Here is a 17,833-nt window from a genome sequence, read left to right as displayed (position 1 = left end):
TCTTTGGCCAGTGGGCAGAGCGAGCCAAACTACCGCACATAAACTGCCTGGAAATGATGGCAGTGGACTTTGCGCTGAGGCGCTTCTGTCCCCGGATAAAAGGACACCACGTCCTGGTCCGCTCGGACAACATGTCGGTAGTAGCCTACATAAACCGCCAGGGTGGCGTGAGATAGCGGAACGCATACTGGTGTGGGCCCAGCACAACCTGCGCTCGTTAAGAGCAATGCACGTGCCAGGCCACTTGAACGTAGGCCCGGACAGACTCTCACGGAACAACGTTCCTACGGGAGAGTGGTCCCTACACACACAGACAGTGCGTCTGCTGTGGAAAACGTTCGGCAGAGCGGAAATAGACCTGTTTGCAAACCAGGAAAACGCTCACTGCCCAGAATTCTTTTCGAAGAGCGCGAACGCGCTGGCCAGAGTCTGGCCCCGCCGCCCGCTCTATGCTTTTCCTCCTGTCTCACTCCTGCCTCAAGTGCTGGAGCGTATCAAGGAGAGCGGATGCTCAGTACTGCTAGTTGCTCCATTCTGGACGAATCAGACCTGGTTCCCAGCTTTGATGCGACTGAAAGGTACTGCCCCGTGGCCGGTTCCAGTGAGGAGAGACCTCCTCTCACAGGCCAAGGGCTCGATTCTGCATCCTCACCCCGAGCTTTGGTCCCTACACGTATGGGCCATAAACGGGTACCCGCTAACCTCCCAAGAGGAGTGTTAGACACGATCGAACAAGCTAGGGCTCCGTCTACTAGACGGCTCTACGCTTCCAAATGGTCGGTGTTCTCTGGATGGTGTTCAGATCAAGGTCTGTCACCACTTCAGTGTGGAGAACCGGAGATTCTCTCCTTCTTGCAAGAGCTATTGGATAAGGGAAGAACCCCATCCACGCTCAAAGTCTATGTGGCTGCCATATCAGCGTTCGTTAATCCAACGCTTGGCCGTTCACTAGGCAGGAACGACCTGGTGGTCCGCTTCCTGAGAGGTGCCAGGAGGTTAAACCCTCCAAGGCCTCCTTCAGTCCCCGTTTGGGACCTTTCTACAGTGTTGAACGCTATGAAAGGGGCCCCTTTCGAGCCTATTCACTCAGTTGACATGAAACACCTGTCTCTCAAGACCGTGTTTCTTTTGGCTCTCGCTTCAGTGAAGCGTGTGGGAGACTTGCAAGCGCTCTCAGTGAGAGTTTCTTGTATGGAGTTCGGGCCAAACGACTCTGTAGTCGTATTGAGACCGAAGCATGGGTACGTGCCTAAGTCCCTCAACACACCGTTCAGGGCTCAGGTCATCTCCCTGTCGGCCCTGCCGGCCTCAGAGGACGGAAATAGCTCCCTTTGCCCGGTCAGGGCATTAAGAGCTTACGTGTCCCGCTCCGCTGTTTTTCGACAGACGGAGCAGCTCTTTGTTTCGTTCAGCGGGCGCTCCAAGGGACGAGCCGCAACGAAACAGAGTCTGTCTCGATGGGTAGTGGACGCCATTGCGCTAGCCTACGCATCTAGAGGCTTGGAATGCCCTTTGGGCATCAGAGCACATTCCACGAGAGGCATGGCCTCTTCATGGGCTTGGTATAGCGGAATCTCGTTACAAGATATCTGTATGGCGGCAGGCTGGGCCTCCCCGTCTACATTTATTAGGTTCTATAACCTAGAGGTTCCTGCGTTGCAGGCTAAACTGCTCTCGGTCTAGAAGACTATGTATAAGTGTTCCTGCCCCGCGCTGCGGCCCAGGTCACTTCAATGTTAATATGTATAAGTGTTCCTGCCCCGCGCTGCGGCCCAGGTCACTTCAATGTTTAATATGTATAAGTGTTCCTGCCCCGCGCTGCGGCCCAGGTCACTTCAATGTTAATATGTATAAGTGTTCCTGCCCCGCGCCGCGGCCCAGGTCACTTCAATGTTTAAGCATCACTCACTGACAATGTGTCCCATGAGCATGCTATTACCCCTCATATATATCTATATTTACATATATATGCTATTATGCCTTAAGAGGCACTACTATAAGGGATGATGCTATTTTAGCCGCTCTCCCTATACTTCTTGGGGTAGGCACTTGTATACCAGGGCGCGCGCGCCCTTAGGTGTCTGTGTCGATCCAAGAGCACGCACGGCGGTTTGCATAGGGTTCCCGTAGCGTTCTTTCGACGCAGTACGAGAGAACTCTACGTAAGAGAACGTACTCGGTTACTAACGTAACCTCGGTTCTCTCTAGGAGAGGGAACGAGTACTGCGTCTCATGGCCGTGCGTGCCCACGCTGCGTCGCTTCATTGACGAAAATCGGCGTGTTAGACAGCTATGCTCGTATTTATAGGCCTAGGCCACGCCTGTTTGGGCGGGAGGTGACGCAGAAGGGCGCGAAGCGTCCTCATTGGTCAGCGTCTCTGGCCTCGCATAGGCTGTGCTTTTCTGGCAGAGCAGCCAATGGGTGAGCTGTATTGCTCCGCCTAGGTTGTATGCTTCAGAAAAGCGTTTTACAATATTACAAAATTAAGGATTAATTTTAGGCTTCAATCTCGACAAAGAAATATCTTTCCCGTAGCGTTCTTTCGACGCAGTACTCGTTCCCTCTCCTAGAGAGAACCGAGGTTACGTTAGTAACCGAGTACGTTTTCTTTTTCAGGTTTGAGGTTAATTTGCACAAATTGCCAGACAAATTTAAACCATCTTCATTCTCACTCTGAAGAGGCCTAATTCTAACATTGTGTGCTGAACAGACACCAAAATATGACAGGGCTTCCTCAAAGTTTAACCGCAATCTATATAGCTTTTTACTTTTCTGAAGTTGTCTAGTAATGAAAACATTTAAGCCTAATGTATTTGTTCATGGAGGTGCACGTATTTAAAACACGCTGGCCAATATGTTTCCATTTTCAGTACAGCTAGACAGTTCAGTTAAAACAGAGAATTCCAGAAAAACCATAACAGGTGTATTTGTGTAGGCAAACCTGACTATCATCTTATTTCCACAGGGATGTGTGGCCCAGATTTTTCCAGCCTCTCCATCATGGTCCACACGCAAAAGTCAAATCCTCTTATATCGAAAAGGATCTCTAGAGTAGTAAAATGAGAGTTCAGACACCCAGCCTGATATCTGAGAGTCTGCCCATTGGCTCCCAAGATTAGCCGCCCATTAACTGGCACATGGATCCCTTTAGGCCAAATATGTCAGTTCAGATTTCAGTTTTTCCTTTTGACAGCATTTAAATCTTAACTTTTAAGCATACTGCAGCATTTTTTTACAAGGGCTACTTGGAAAGACATTTATTTGCAGTTTTAATCAAACAAATCAGAGGTTTTTCTTTGAAATTCAACAACTTTGATTTTAAAACATTGTAAAATGTATTATTTTATTGGCTAAGAGTTGACCAAACATTATTGTCGCAACACTCATGAGCTTTTTTTGTCCAAATGACCTTTCAATAGGAAGGAATGCAAATCGTCATTCGTTTGACAAAAATAAGCACTACTTTCTGCCCTGAAGCTAAACTATGCCAACCTCAAATTCCCTTTTGATTGCGTGCAGGTGCCAGAGTCTCTGGCCTGGGAGCCATCCTGCTTTAACAATCAGAACCAGAGGATCAGAGATAAAAGCATTTGTTGTTAGCTCGCTGCTCGATTGCAACAAACAATCCCCCCAGTGCCCCTTAAAACCATTAAGCCTGGTGTAATCAATAAAAACTTGGGTACGACATGTCCCTACTTCTTGTGACTTCCAGAGGTGGAAAGTCCAGGTTCAGAAAGTAAAAGTCCTCCTCAGTATTTTGTTCCAATCACCTGGATTTGCTAATTAGCACAGTTTTTCAGCCAGGAGATAGAACTAATTAGTGAAATCAGCTGACTGAGTTCATGGGTGGAATAAACATATGGCAGGACTTTTACTTTCTGACCCCTGGACTTTCCACCTCTGGTGACTTCTGAAATACAATGAACATGGTGAACGCTAATTGGAAAATGATCAGCTTGAGGTGTGCTTTGAGGACACCCAAGCGGGCTGATAGATTTAAGGTAACATTTCAATGTTAGTGTTTGTCAACCGTGTATAGGAAACCCGTCATTAAGAATACCATCAGCGCATATCAACGTTAAAGACCATCTAGAGACTGTTTATTTTCTGTCATAAATCACAATGCAATTCACTTCAGTTCATTTCAAGCGTTTCGTTAATTGAGAAGTCTGGCTGAGGTTCTACATGTTGAAGTCTGCTAAAACACAGCCAGGTTTCTCACTTGATCTCCCTTACAAGCGCTTTTCTCTTGACGTGCTTAGCCAAGCGTGGCTAAAACCTGAATAAACAATCTTCCATCCAGTTAATCATTTAAGCCATGAGCAGGGAAATAAGCAATATAAGGGGATTAATTGTATGGATTAATGAGATATAATTGCACCACTTAGAGCTGATCAGATATTCCAGACAGGAAAAAAAACACGTTTCTTCTGCCAGCCATCTGAGTGTGACCACAAACTGCGTAAGTAGACTCACACATGTCCCCTGTCAATACCACATTGACCTCAGAGTATTAGTTCAATATTTGTACAAATTCCTCACAAAGGAAACCCCCCAGGGTGAGACACAGTCCACCTTAAATGTATGTCCATCGGAGCAAAGCACTAATTGCCATTTTGCAATCTCAAAGGCACAGCTTTATTTAGTTGTATTTCATTCTTTTGAACAATCATACTGTATGTAAGTTGCCAGTATTTTTGCTAGTTTTCACACAATTTTCATGGTCCCCAGAATATTTTGTTGTACGAATATCTGAACATGCAATATATCAAAAGAGAGCCTCTGTTTAAAAAAAAAAAAAAAAAAAAAAAAAAAAAAAAAATCCTTCTTCTAGCATCATGCTTTTTTTTATCAACACTTGAATGTGTTTTGAATAAACAAACTTTTGAACAAAAAGCAGAAAAAATTGCAACTTATGCTCTTTCATAAGTTGCATAATAGCGCCCCTACCATACAAAGCTAAAACCATGAAAAGACAGAAAAGTCCATAAATGGCTGGAAAGCGTTGAAACTTTGACGCTGCATATTGGTGGTAACGCTATGGGGAACGTCCTTAGCGTGACCGGTGTCTGAAGCACATGCCAACAAGCCAAATTCATTGACAGACGGCAGTCCATGAAGCCTGTGCATAAAAAGGGTGCCTGTGTTACTCGTCATCAGCTTTTTTTGTCTTCAGGAGTTGTTTGTGTGTAGCGAAACGAAAACAATGGAAAGCAGAAGCAATTGCTTCAGGAAGTGAGGGCTTCAATGTCCTTATTTTTTTTACACCTTTTTTGACAACATTTCAGGACACCCAAAAGCTCTGTGTTATCTGTTTGGAAGCGGAGCACACACATTCAGCTCTCGAAGGACCTGGATGTGCTCACTGTGACAAGCTCTCTGTTAGAAAGCTCCACTCACGCTTAGCCCTCTTCTCGAGAGATGAGGGGCAAGTGTCTGAACCCTGCAGGCCCTGCTGCTGCCAAGGCTCTCTTGCCAGCTCCAGTGATCTGCTGGATCTAGAAACTGGATCATCCAAAACTTCACATTGAGGTGGAGAAGTTCTGTAAGAATCCATATTTAGCTCGCATATTTCCCTTTCAACAATCTAATTACATGAATTTAGAGGGATTGTGTGAGCGAGGATATGTAAAGATGCTCAATAGAACCTCCAGTCTTGCAGTCAAAGCTGTCTCCTAAAATGTACAAACCTTCTGACCCATCGACGAAGAATTCCTGGAGACAGGGAGTAAGGGTTAATGAGACACGGAGTAATTCATACAAGGAGTAAGGAGCAGGGTGGCACAATGTCAAGAGGACATTGTGTCAAGAGGACAGTACTCTCCTCCGAGGAGAGTACTGGGGCACAAGAGGTTGTTAAGCACTTACATCAGGCTCAGAATCTGGATTGATGATGTAAAGTGGCGTGTGTCGGAATGAAATGAGGTGACCTACTATCTGATGCGGTCCAGGGCAATGCTTGACGTGAGCACTGCTGAGGGTAACTGCCTACTTACCTAAGAAGGGTGGTTATGCAACATCCTCTTGTTCTCAACTGGAGGTTTCGGCAGCAATAATTTAAGAAATAATGTTTGTACAGTATACCTGGGGGGTATCTGGCAAACTGTTTGCAAAAGAGCAGTCGTTGTGACATTTAAAAAAAAATCTTTGTTCATTATCTTTCCTCCATCATAGCTGGCTGGTAAAAATAATATTGAAGAAGGGATTAAAGAATGATCCAATATTTTTGGAACTCCTCCCTCTATTAAGCAGCTGATCGCAAATCTTAGGGATTGGTGAAACCAATGTGGTAAAAAAGAGAAAAGAGAAGTTACCATTTCTCATGAGTTCCCCTTTAGCATATCGGCTGGTAGGTTATGGCATGAGAATGGGCAGATTGATAGAATGTGGGGATACAAACCCAAATCATCATTCGTGGCACCATCCTGCGGGTTAATGAACTGTGAAATTAATTATGGTTGGCATATAGCATCCCTCTGTCTCGTTTACCTCCATCCCCAACTATTTGTTGCGGTTTAAAGTAGGGATGCATACTTATGGTTGGGTGCTTTCAATAGACATTTTATAGTATGATCTATGTATAGAAGGGCTGACAGTAGAGGTAGATCGCCTGAAGGTCTGTCGTCTACTTTGCCTACTATATTTTGGAGATTGCTAGCCATAACGCGTCTCTAGAGAGTGGCTTCACTTAAAGGGATACTTCACCGATTAGCATTAAGCTTTGTATCCCGGTAGTATTTTTGAATGACCGTGCTTCCCTCCCTCGTGTCCTCCTGAGACAAGAGATTTATGTATTTTTGTCTGGAAAAAATCCTGGCCAGCTTTCCTGGCCAGAGGCTAAAAACTATAGCCCGTAGTAGGAGGTAATTACGCATGTTTTCAACTTTCCTATAGTGGGTGGGATCTCACTCACAGAATGTACAAATAGTTTCAGTCATCTTTTTTTAAGCTAAGCTAACAGGCTCTTGCTCTGTGGAAAATGCGGAGTAGTAGGGGTGACCATACGTCCTCTTTTTCCCGGACATGTCCGGCCGGGACTGCCCGTGCTCTTCCTCCCGACCACCAAGCAGGTCTCGCTCCTCCGCTGCAGGAGCTGCTCCGGCCGCCTCCCACTCCCCCACCATCCGCAATTCCCCCCCGCTGTACTGCGGCCCACACAGGCAGCCACGAGCATCGGACCCGCGCACCAGACCTCGAGATCGCCCAAAATGTTTGGTACTCTGCTCCTGCTTTCCACAGTCGCCATTCACTATGCCTGCATTATTACATTATTTGACACTGACACATACATGCCATCTTTGCAGGTCATGCATTCTGCTTCACACGGATCCCGACTGAGACGAAAACACAGGAATTTTCTTAGCAATGCTAAAACGCACATCAACCGATCACTTGTTTAGCGTTTATGTAAACACTACATTCAGATTCACCAATCGGAATGAATTCAGTTCAAATGAAATAAAAGGTGTGCTTGTAAATGAATGGCGACTGCAGAAATCAAAAGCCGAATCCCGGACATCCTGGGCGATCCCAAAATCCATTCATATTGATATGCCAGGCCCTCGAAGGCGATTCTCAAAAATCGTCTGTGACGTGACGCTATTTGTATTTAGAAATACGCGTCCTTCAGATCTATTGACATAAACCAGTCCCCTTGGCGAATTTGCGTGAGGATTTTCCTGGTTGTGAGCATTCTGAACTGGCGTTTCGAAAGCACTTTGTTCAGCTGTCTTAGATCTAGAATGGGTCTGAGACCCCCGTCTTTTTTCGGTACCAGAAAATATCTGCTGTATAGACCCCCTTCGCTCTGAGCTTGAGATAAAGGCTCTATGGCCCCTTTGCTCTACAGTTTCGCTATTTCGGCTTGAAGTAGATATGCTACTTCCTTTTCTACCGTAGTTTCGATTCGATTCGTGGGGCGTAACAGCGGGGACGTCGAGCGAACTGTAGTGAATAGCCTCTCTTTATAATGTTCAGCACCCATTCTGATACCCCGGGAAGCCTTACCCATGCACTTGCATGAATAGCTAGGGGTTGAATAAGATCTGGGCTCTGGCCGCGACGTGGTGGCGACCGGAGAGCTTCGGTATGCTGTAACATAGACGCCGTGCTGATCACAGCCTGCCTGCGCTTGACTCTCCTATGGCGGCTTGCTGAGAGAGAGAGAGAGCGGGGCGAGCCCCGTGGGGCTTGTTATGTCTGTGAGTGAATGTGGGCGCGGGACAGCAGGCACATTTACTACACCGAAGACACCGTCGGCCTGACTATATGTGCACTGGTTTCGTTTTTACAGAAACTGTGAGACATGCAGTGTGTAGTGTTTGTGGGCACTGGGTCGTGTGTGCGAGCCCCGGAATGTGGCGGGCTGTGCTTGTGTGTAGGAATGAGCACTGGCCGTGGGCATTTTTACTACACTCATAACACCATCGGCCGTGGCTGGAATACCAGAAAATACACTCTTTATGAGATCTATCTGGGTCGCCGTAAAAACGGCGTTTGTGTGCAGGCAAACAGGCTGTCGTACCGGCTTGTTTTCTGCAAAATACACTGGAACAGTCACATTTTATGGAACTGAACGTGCAAGAAGTTTTGGTGGAAGTCTGGCAGCAGCGGGACTTGAACACCGTCGTTTTCCAAGGCGGGCTAGGAAGACTTTGAGGCCCGGGATTTATCACAATCTCAAGCCGGGGCCCACGCGGAGGGGGGCGGTGGCCAACAGAGTGAGTGCGTGGTCTCGGGTCCTGGGCCTGTCGACGCTGGGAGGCGGAGGCAGAGGCTGGGAGCTAGGTCCGTGGCGCTCCTTAAGTCCGGCACGCTGATAGCTCCCGGTCCGTCCTCATCCAGCTTACGGAGAAGGTCGGCCTGGAAGATCTGCAGGATGGCCATTGAGTGCAACGCAGATGCAGCCTGTCCAGCGGCGGTGTAAGCACGACTGTGCATGGCTGAAGTTGTGCGGCAAGTTTTGATGGTAGCGCTATCTTGGCACGCCGTCCAGCAGAGGCAGGCAAAGATGGGCTGCTACAGGTTCTTCCACAGGAGGAACAGAATGGTATCCTCTGTCTGCCATCATGGCACCGTCCGCCATGGAGAATGCTGCTGAGACAGAGGTACGCATTCTGGCTGAGAAGGGGGCTTTTCAGGACTTTGCGACTTCTTCGTGAAGCTCAGGAAGAAACGGCGCGGGTCTTGAAGACGGCGAAACGCGGTCCCCTTGCAGGAAACATCCATCCAGCCGGTTGTGTGCAGGCACCTCGGGCCGAGGCTTGCTAAGGCCTGCGTGAGCAGACGCATCAGCTCTGCTTCAATGCTGGCCCTTTTCCCAGAAGGCTGGCGAGCAGAGGGGGCGAGATCCACAGAGCTCGACCAGTCCTCACTGCCCGACGCCAGGAAAGAGCAGCTGTCATCCTCCACAGACGTGGTTTCTTCATCGACATCCATGACGGAAGCGGCGGCAGACGGCGGCCACTGTCCGTCAGTGAGAGACTCGGGCGAAGCAGGCGGCAAAGCTGGCGGGCGAACCGGCGAGCTCTCGCGGTTTGGAGGAGATTCCGGGACCCGCAGAGCATGACGCTTTTTATGGTACGGCACCGCAGCGGGCGGAGGTGCAGTTTCAGTGAAAGATGCCATGCGAGTCTTCAGAGTCACCATGGGCATCATCTTGCATCTCACCCAGGCAGGAAACACAGATGAGATGGCGGTCCCTGTCGCTGAGTGGGACTCAACACGAGCCACAGAAGATATGAGGCATCTTGAAAAAGATATGAGGCTCTTTTAGGATGAGAGTGTGAGTCGCAGCGGCGAACACACACTAGCAGAGAAAAAGGATATAACACGCCGGATAGCGTAGCAGGAACGGCGACTGAAGGTGGCGAGTTGTCGACCAGCGGCTTCAGATGCAAAGGCTCGTCCCGCAGAAGGCTTTTTCTAACGGCGCGTCTTCTTCCTCTCAGGATCCAGCGATGTGAGAGCTTCACTGAAGAGATGAAAAATCAGAGTCTATTAGCCTGTCGAGCCGTATTATAGGCCCAAGCCACGCCTGTTTCGGCGGGACGTGACGTAGTGGGCGCAAAGTGCCCCCATTGGATCTGATGTCACAAGGGGCCTCTCTCGATAGGCTGCTGCAGTTGCCGCAGGGCAGCCAATAAAAAATAACACATTTTATGAAGGCCCTTGGATCTTCGGGAGTGACTGGCTCTGATGAAGTCCCTCCAGGAATTCCCTCAGCCAAAAATGCTGCTGCACTGCTAGACATTGGATGCTATTTAGTTATTTAATGTCAAATGTTTGTAAAGTCAGGTAGCCTACACCCATGATATGCGCAAGCCTTACCTGATTGAATTATGTTTTTATATTTCATTTTCAGCTGCAGCCACATTCTTTTAATGCCTGCAGGATTGCACCTAGCCTACATGAAAATTAAAATTAGGTTGAATAACATACTGTTCTTCCAGTTTCACCTCTGATATTATAGTTGGGTTAGTTACTCTAAAATAGTTATTAATTACTAACTACAAATTACATCTTCAACAGTGTAATTAGATTAATGTTATAATTACTATCTTTAGAAAGTATTGGTCTACTTATTACTAAATCCCATATCAACCTCAACCACTTGAACAATACAAGGAGAGACAAGAAACTGCACTTTTAATGCTTTCAAATTAACAATATACAATTGCATGAATTATTCTTGAATTGACCAAAGTGTGTAGAGGGAGAAGGTTACATTAAAAATATACCTTTTAAAAATGTATGTTAAATAGTTTTTTTACAGAATTGTTCTATAGTCTATGCAGTAGCCTATTTATTTTATTTATTACAGATTTTATTTGAAATTACAGAAAAATTAAGAGTAATCCCTTTAATTAAATTACAATATTTAGATTACTTGGTAATTAATTACACCCAACACTGTATAACAGTAATTCCTTTTTTTGTTTGGCAATATTGCCATGGTTACTCATAATATCTGCGCTTCATTGATAATTCCTTCAGGGAATGAGGGTTACATACGTAACCGAGATGTTCTTTATTGCCATCGATAGTTCCACGAATTCATAAAAACTTTCCATTACAAAAAAGGTTCTTTATAGTGGAAAAAGGTTATTTTATTTTTGTTTTATGTACCTGTACGCTTTCCCTCCGATATCTATGCTTCCGGGAGTTCTGGAGAGGGATCGCCGGGAGGGGGCCCGTCTATTGTTAGTAGCCCCGTACTGGCCGCCCGCGTTTGGTTCTCGGACCTGGTGTCCCTTCTGGACGGCTCTCCGATGGAGATTCCGATCAGGAGGGACCTGCTGTCCCAAGGAGGGGGCACGATTTATCACCCTCGCCCGGAGTTGTGGAAACTGTGGAAACTTTTATTATGTTCATTAGATAAAAATTATCTTTTAAGAACCTTTTAGTGAAAGGTTCTTTGAGGAACCAAAAAATTGCACTTTTATACAGCTGCAATTTTTGAAAGTTATATTTTAGCTGCAAATTCATCTTCATTTCTTACATCTATCCTTGTCCTATGTAGGATGGCCAATGTTACAGTGTCCAAATCATGCAATTCTTTGGATTGTGGGAATCCATGCCAAAACAAGGAGAACATGCAAACTCTACACCTCCTGGCTCACCCGGGACTCAAATTCGAACCTTTTTGCTATGAGTTGACCGTGTACACGCCGACCCACATTTCTTGCAACAAAAATAAAATGTTTTTGCAAACATTATGAAAATAACTTAGTATAGGTTTTCTTTTGGGGTATTTACTGATCGGATAGCAAATCTGTTCAACAAGCAATGCACCAGAACTGCCTGGTAATGTGTCAGTACATCGTCATTATTTAAATTATGTTTACTTTTACATAACTTTGTGAATGAAAGAGACTTTCTAAATGGGCACACATATGTTGTACATTTCTCACTTGTGTGGGAAAAAAAAGCTGAAAAAAGGCCCAAGTTTTCTGAGGTAAGTCTTTTACCTCACAATAAATTTACAATGTTGTGCTAACTGGAAAAATGCAACGTAAGCCTGTTTATCTTTTCTCTTTAAACCCCTGTGAACTTAGGATATTTCTGTCATTTTGTGGACTGATTCTGTTTATCACATCTAATTAATCTCTTGAAAATGCAATAAAACATTCTTAATAACAGTCCTTCAAGATGTATTACCATCTGCTATGTCCCATTCACAGCATAACAAATCAAGATGACATATAGACCTCTGAAATGTTAAAAAAATGAAGCTACAGAAGCAGCGAATGTAATTGCTCCACAGATGTTCCCAAGTTGATGACAAATAATCTTTGAACAAATATTTCCACATCTGGTTTTAGCTGATACAATTGCAAACAGTATAACAAGTTCTTGTTTGAACATTGTGAACATATTAGCTCAGTATATTTTAGCATGCAATGTGTCTAAGTCTTTTTCCATTGTATTTGCGTGGGTTGGTTGATAGACAGATTACATAAGATGTTGAAGAGCTCTGGCTTTTCAGCAAGTTTTTAGCTCTGGAAAAAGTTATTATATATGATATATCTATCGATATCTATTTTTTATTGTCAAAGCTGACAAAATCTAGATCATCTGAAATATTGTGGGTAATACTGAACAAAATATATCATGGAGATCTTTCAAGATCTTTCAGGTTGTGATCTTGACGGAGGAGGCTGAACAGAAGCAAGTCTTTTACAAGCAGTTCCTGCTGCTGCAGCGTCTTTGTGACGGGAAACTCTGTCTTTTCATGCTGAAAAAAAAGGAGACTGTGCACACTGAATCTCTTTGAAAAGCACCTGTAGTGCCCAGACATATTCCTCCCACAGCTGTGACATTTGTACAGATGTGAAAGCAAAAGAAAAGGAGAAAATAAACATCAGTCTCCCGGCCCTCATAATTTCTTGCACTGGGGCCTAAAAACAAGAACTGAAGAAACTCAGTTATTGAAAGCACCTTATACTGTACAAAGAAAGGTTATTATCCATAGGTTGGCATGCAATTAACATACTGTTATTTGCTTTGTAAATATGACAAAAATGTTTATACCTTGCAGCTAGGAAACATCTCGGGTTATGTATGTAACCCTGGTTCCCTGAGAGGGAACAAGACGCTGCATTGAGAAGCGGTGGGAACGCCCCTACGTGATGGCATTAAGAAGCACGTGTATAATCAGTCCAATGGAAAGACGAGGCGTCAATGGTGACGTCACCGACCAGGAAACTATAAAGCACACCTGAAAACAGACCTCGCCAGCTTCTGATAGGCCGAAGCAAGTCGATCACAGGCATGCAGGGAGTATGGCAGGGCAACGCAGCGTCTCGTTCCCTCTCAGAGAACCAGGGTTACATATGTAACCTGACACGTTCCCTTTCAAGGGAACTCGAGCTGCGTTGAGACGCGGTGGGAACACCCACGACGCCGTAATAACAAAGGCCTGTTTTGTGTGAAGTCAATGCGCACACTAAGAAGCAAGCACCCTAGACCCTGGAGTGGAGCCAAGATCCAAGTCATAAAATCTAACAAATATATGTGGTGAGGACCAGCCTGCCGCATCACATATGTCATGGAGGGAAACCCCCGATAATAAAGCCTTACTGCTGCTACACACCGGACGCGAATAGCGCGTCAGGCGCGAGTGATTTCAATGTTAAGTCAATGCAAAGACGCGTTACACACGTTTTACGCGCGTAACGCGTCTTTGCATTGACTTAACATTGAAATCACTCGCGCCTGACGCGCTATTCGCGTCCGGTGTGAACGCACCATCAGAGGCAGCCTCGACTATCCACTTGCTCATTATCTGCTTGGAAGCAGGGTAACCTCTTCTAGGTGACCCGAAACAGACAAATAGTTGGTACGAGTTACGCCACAGGGCAGCTCTGTGAACATTAGCATCCAAAGCCCGAACAGGATTAAACAGATTAAGTTTTTCCTGATCTGGTGTAGTAAAAGGTGGAGGACAGAAGGCCTGCAGCACGATTGGGCCCAAAACATTATAGGGACCTTAGGAATATAACCCGGCCTAGGGTGAAGAAAGGCTTTCACCATACCCGGTGTAAATTCCAGGAATGAAGGAAGATCCGTCGGAGATCCGTCCAGGAGGGACACCAGGTCCGAGAACCAAACGCGGGCGGCCAGCACGAGGCTACTAACAATAGACGGGCCCCCTCCCGGCAAACCCTCTCCAGAACTCCCGGAATAGATATCGGGGGGAAAGTGTACAGGTGTAGCCTCGGCCACACCTGAACCATCAAATCCAGCCCAAGAGGAGCTGGGTGCGTGAGGGAGAGAACCACATGGGACAATGAGTTGAATCTGACGTAGGGGTGGACGCTATACCTGTATGAACGTGACAACCGGTATTATGTTGTGCCATGATATGGATTTTGTGATACCGAGGATACTGTTTGATATTCATAAATTCTAATTTTGTAGTTACATTGTTTTTTTTCAATTTGATGCTCTTTTACAACTTAATTTTTTTATTATTATGTGGAGTTTGTGTTGGAGTCTGTGTTATGCTGGTCGTTTCTTAGTATTAGCAGACTCCATGTCATACAGTTTCAGTGTCGCTGCATGCTGAATGCAAAGTCAGTAGACGAGGCGAGAGGCTCGGGAGCGCGCTTGCAGGTCTCAGTCACGTCACTGGATTTTGCGGCAAATCTGACCCGGATCCTTCACATAGAAATAGGAATACTTGCTTTCAGAGGTAATAGCAAAACCCGCCAAAATCCGCTTGTAAATGTGACGTGACAGATCTTGTAGCGCATCAGTTCAAGCGGCACGTGAACCGATCATCTCTACTAGTAAATAAACACGAATGAACAATGTTGAAAGATACAGTACAACTTACCTCATACTCATACCTAAATATCAATCAATCAGTGTTTTTCAACTGCGAAAAGAGGTCAATAAAACAGCTGGAGAACAATTATGTCACATAACATCTACCTCAGGAAAGCCATTTAATGACCATATATATAACGTTAGTTGGCTAGAAAAAACTATATAGATTATATAGATTATTTTGCTAAATATGTGCACTATATTACATATTTATTATATATTTTTACTTCATTAAATAAAGTTGTTATATTAAACACATTATATTTATTTGAGTTATTTTTAACCTTAAATTATAGGCTACTACCAGCTTATATAGGGCTCACTGTGTTTACAGCATTGGGTGAGGGTTTTTTTTCTTGAGAAAATGAACACCCATCTTGTGTACCTAATATTTATCCAAATGAGTCAATATTTGAATTGAATTGAATTGAAATCGTGAAATTTGTGTCAAGCAATAATACCAAAACCGTAGCTTACCAGAAATTGTACTATGTAAACATTGTACCCCCATTGAAATTGTACCCCCATTAAATTGTAAAAGATTTTTCATTTCAATGTCCAATGAAATCCCTCACCTTTTTCTAGGGTCTAAATGCATATTTTGCCTGTAATTTAACTAAGGTGTACTAAAATGTGATTCCACATTTTTTTCTCATATCTCAATATAATATCGATATCGTCCAGACATCGAAAAATATCATGTGTATTTTTGCTCATATCGCCCACCCCTAATCTGACGATGCGAAAAGGTCGACTTGAGCTTGACCGAAGTTCTCTTAAAGGAGCTTCACCACCTCGGGGTGAAGTCTCCATTCCCCGGGCCTCAGCCCCTGCCTTGACAGGATATCCGCTCTCAGATTTAGATGCCCCAGAATATGCCCTGAGAGACAGTAATTTCCCTTGGGCCCATAGGAGGATCTGATGAGCCAGTTTGCAAAGATGACGTGACCTCAGACCCCCCAGATGGTTGATATAAGAGACCACCAATGTGTTGTCTGTGCGGACAAGCACATGGTGACCTCTCAGGTCTGGCAGGAAGTGCTTGAGAGCTCTAAACACCGCCATCATTTCTAGCCGATTTATGACTATTTTGCAAATTACTGAGCCGCAATACAGGAAAACTTCTATCCCCATTTAAAGAATATACCTACAAGGTAACAAAACATTAAAGGAAAAAAAAAATGACAGACTATGTCAAAGTACGTTTCCAGCATATTTTAATCAAGTGTATATTTAATGGAAGTCACAGTGCAATTGTGCAAAGTAAGAACATTCAACAGGACTTGCATTACAATCAAAGACTTCTCATCACAAAATGAACATTGTTTAAAAAAAATCTAACATGGCAACAGCTGTAACAGACCCTGAGCAAAACCCATGTCAGCATTTTTTTCTCTTTCTATTTTTTTGAGGTTGCATCTAGTATGTAGCACAATTGTGCCCGCATCATTATCGAATCCCATACCACACCTAATGGTCCTCTTCTTGACGTTGAGCCTCAACCCCAGCATCTTCATGTGAGACAGAACGACATCTCGATGCCGAACTGCCATCTGCTCGGACTGAGCTAAAATCAACCAATCGTTGATATAATTAAACACGGGAACTTCCTGTGATGAGGATGGATGGATGGATACGTGGAAGTAAACGTCCTTCAAGTCTATTGTGACAAACCAGTCCTCTGACTGAATCTGGGACATGATCTGTTTGAGTGTTAGCACCTTGAACTTGAGTTTCTGAACCCTGCGGTTTAGATGGCGCAGATCTAGAATAGGATTCAACCCCCCATCCTTTTTTGGCACACTGAAGTACCGGCTGTAAAACCCTGACTCCCTGATGGGAGGAAAAACCCTTTCTATAGCCCCCTTTTTTAGAAGAGTCTGTACTTCCTGCTCCATAACCAGAGCCTTCTCGGGGTCCACCACTGTAGGGAGAATGTGGAAGAGCCTGTGTGGCGACGCTTTGTTTTTGTTGCACTCTGTGCTGCGTGGAGCTCGTAGACGGCCGAGACTGTTTCTTTTTAATACCAGCAGTCTCGAGGACATTAGACCGGCGAGGAAGAAACTTCTGAAACGCCGCTGATTATTTCTTTGCTTCCTAAAATCTTTCGACGAAAGTGTTTACAGCATCAACAGATAGACCAGAAGGCGAAAGCGGAGCGTCCAGAAGAACAGACCTGTCTCTATCTTTTAAATCAGCTAGATTTAGCAATAAATTACGTTCCGTGGCCACCATGGCTGCCATAGATCGACCTATAGATTTGGCCGTCTCCTTGGTGGCCTGGAGAGACAGATCTGTTGCGCGACATAATTCTCAATTTGCGTCAGCGCTGACTTCCTTACAATCGTCCATGTCCCTAAGCAGATCAGCCTGGTATGCCTGCAGTATTGACATTGTGTGCAGACATGCCGCAGCCTGACCTGCTGCCGAATACGCTTTATCCACCAGCGCTGAAGTGGCTTTTAATGGCTTGGTGGGTAACGGCGGGGCTTTAAATGATGACGCTGACTCGGGAGAGAGATAGCTCGCAAGCGTCTCTTCAGCCCGAGGCATTGTCACATAACCATAGTCTCTAATACCCATAATATTGCTGTAGTTAGATGTTTGAGGATTAAAAACTCGAAATGAAACCGGTTTCTTCCACGATTTTGACACCTCAGTGTGGAGATCGGGAAAAAACGTCAAACCCCGGCGAGAAGGCTGTGATCTAGATGGTAAAAATATTTCATCTAGTAAACTCTTACATTCTTCTTATTCCTTGGCTGGCCAGTCAATATAAAATTTAGCAACAGCGCGAGTCACAACCTCCATAAGCTCCTCGTCAACAGGGGTATGAGCTGGCGAACACCCATAATCCCCTGCATCAATGCTGATGACATCCAATTCCTCAGAACTGGACAGTCGCAGCATTGGTGCCTCATCTCGGGGAGAAGAAACCGCAGCGCGTGCTTCTCCCTGAGAAAAGGCACTGGATCTGGCAGGTGAAGGCTGAGATAGGGC

Source organism: Phoxinus phoxinus (genome assembly GCF_949152265.1).
Source record: "Phoxinus phoxinus genome assembly, chromosome: 3".
Taxonomy (NCBI): Eukaryota; Metazoa; Chordata; class Actinopteri; order Cypriniformes; family Leuciscidae; genus Phoxinus; species Phoxinus phoxinus.
The sequence above is the reverse complement of the archived record's forward strand: the minus strand, read 5'-3'. Positions refer to the sequence as shown.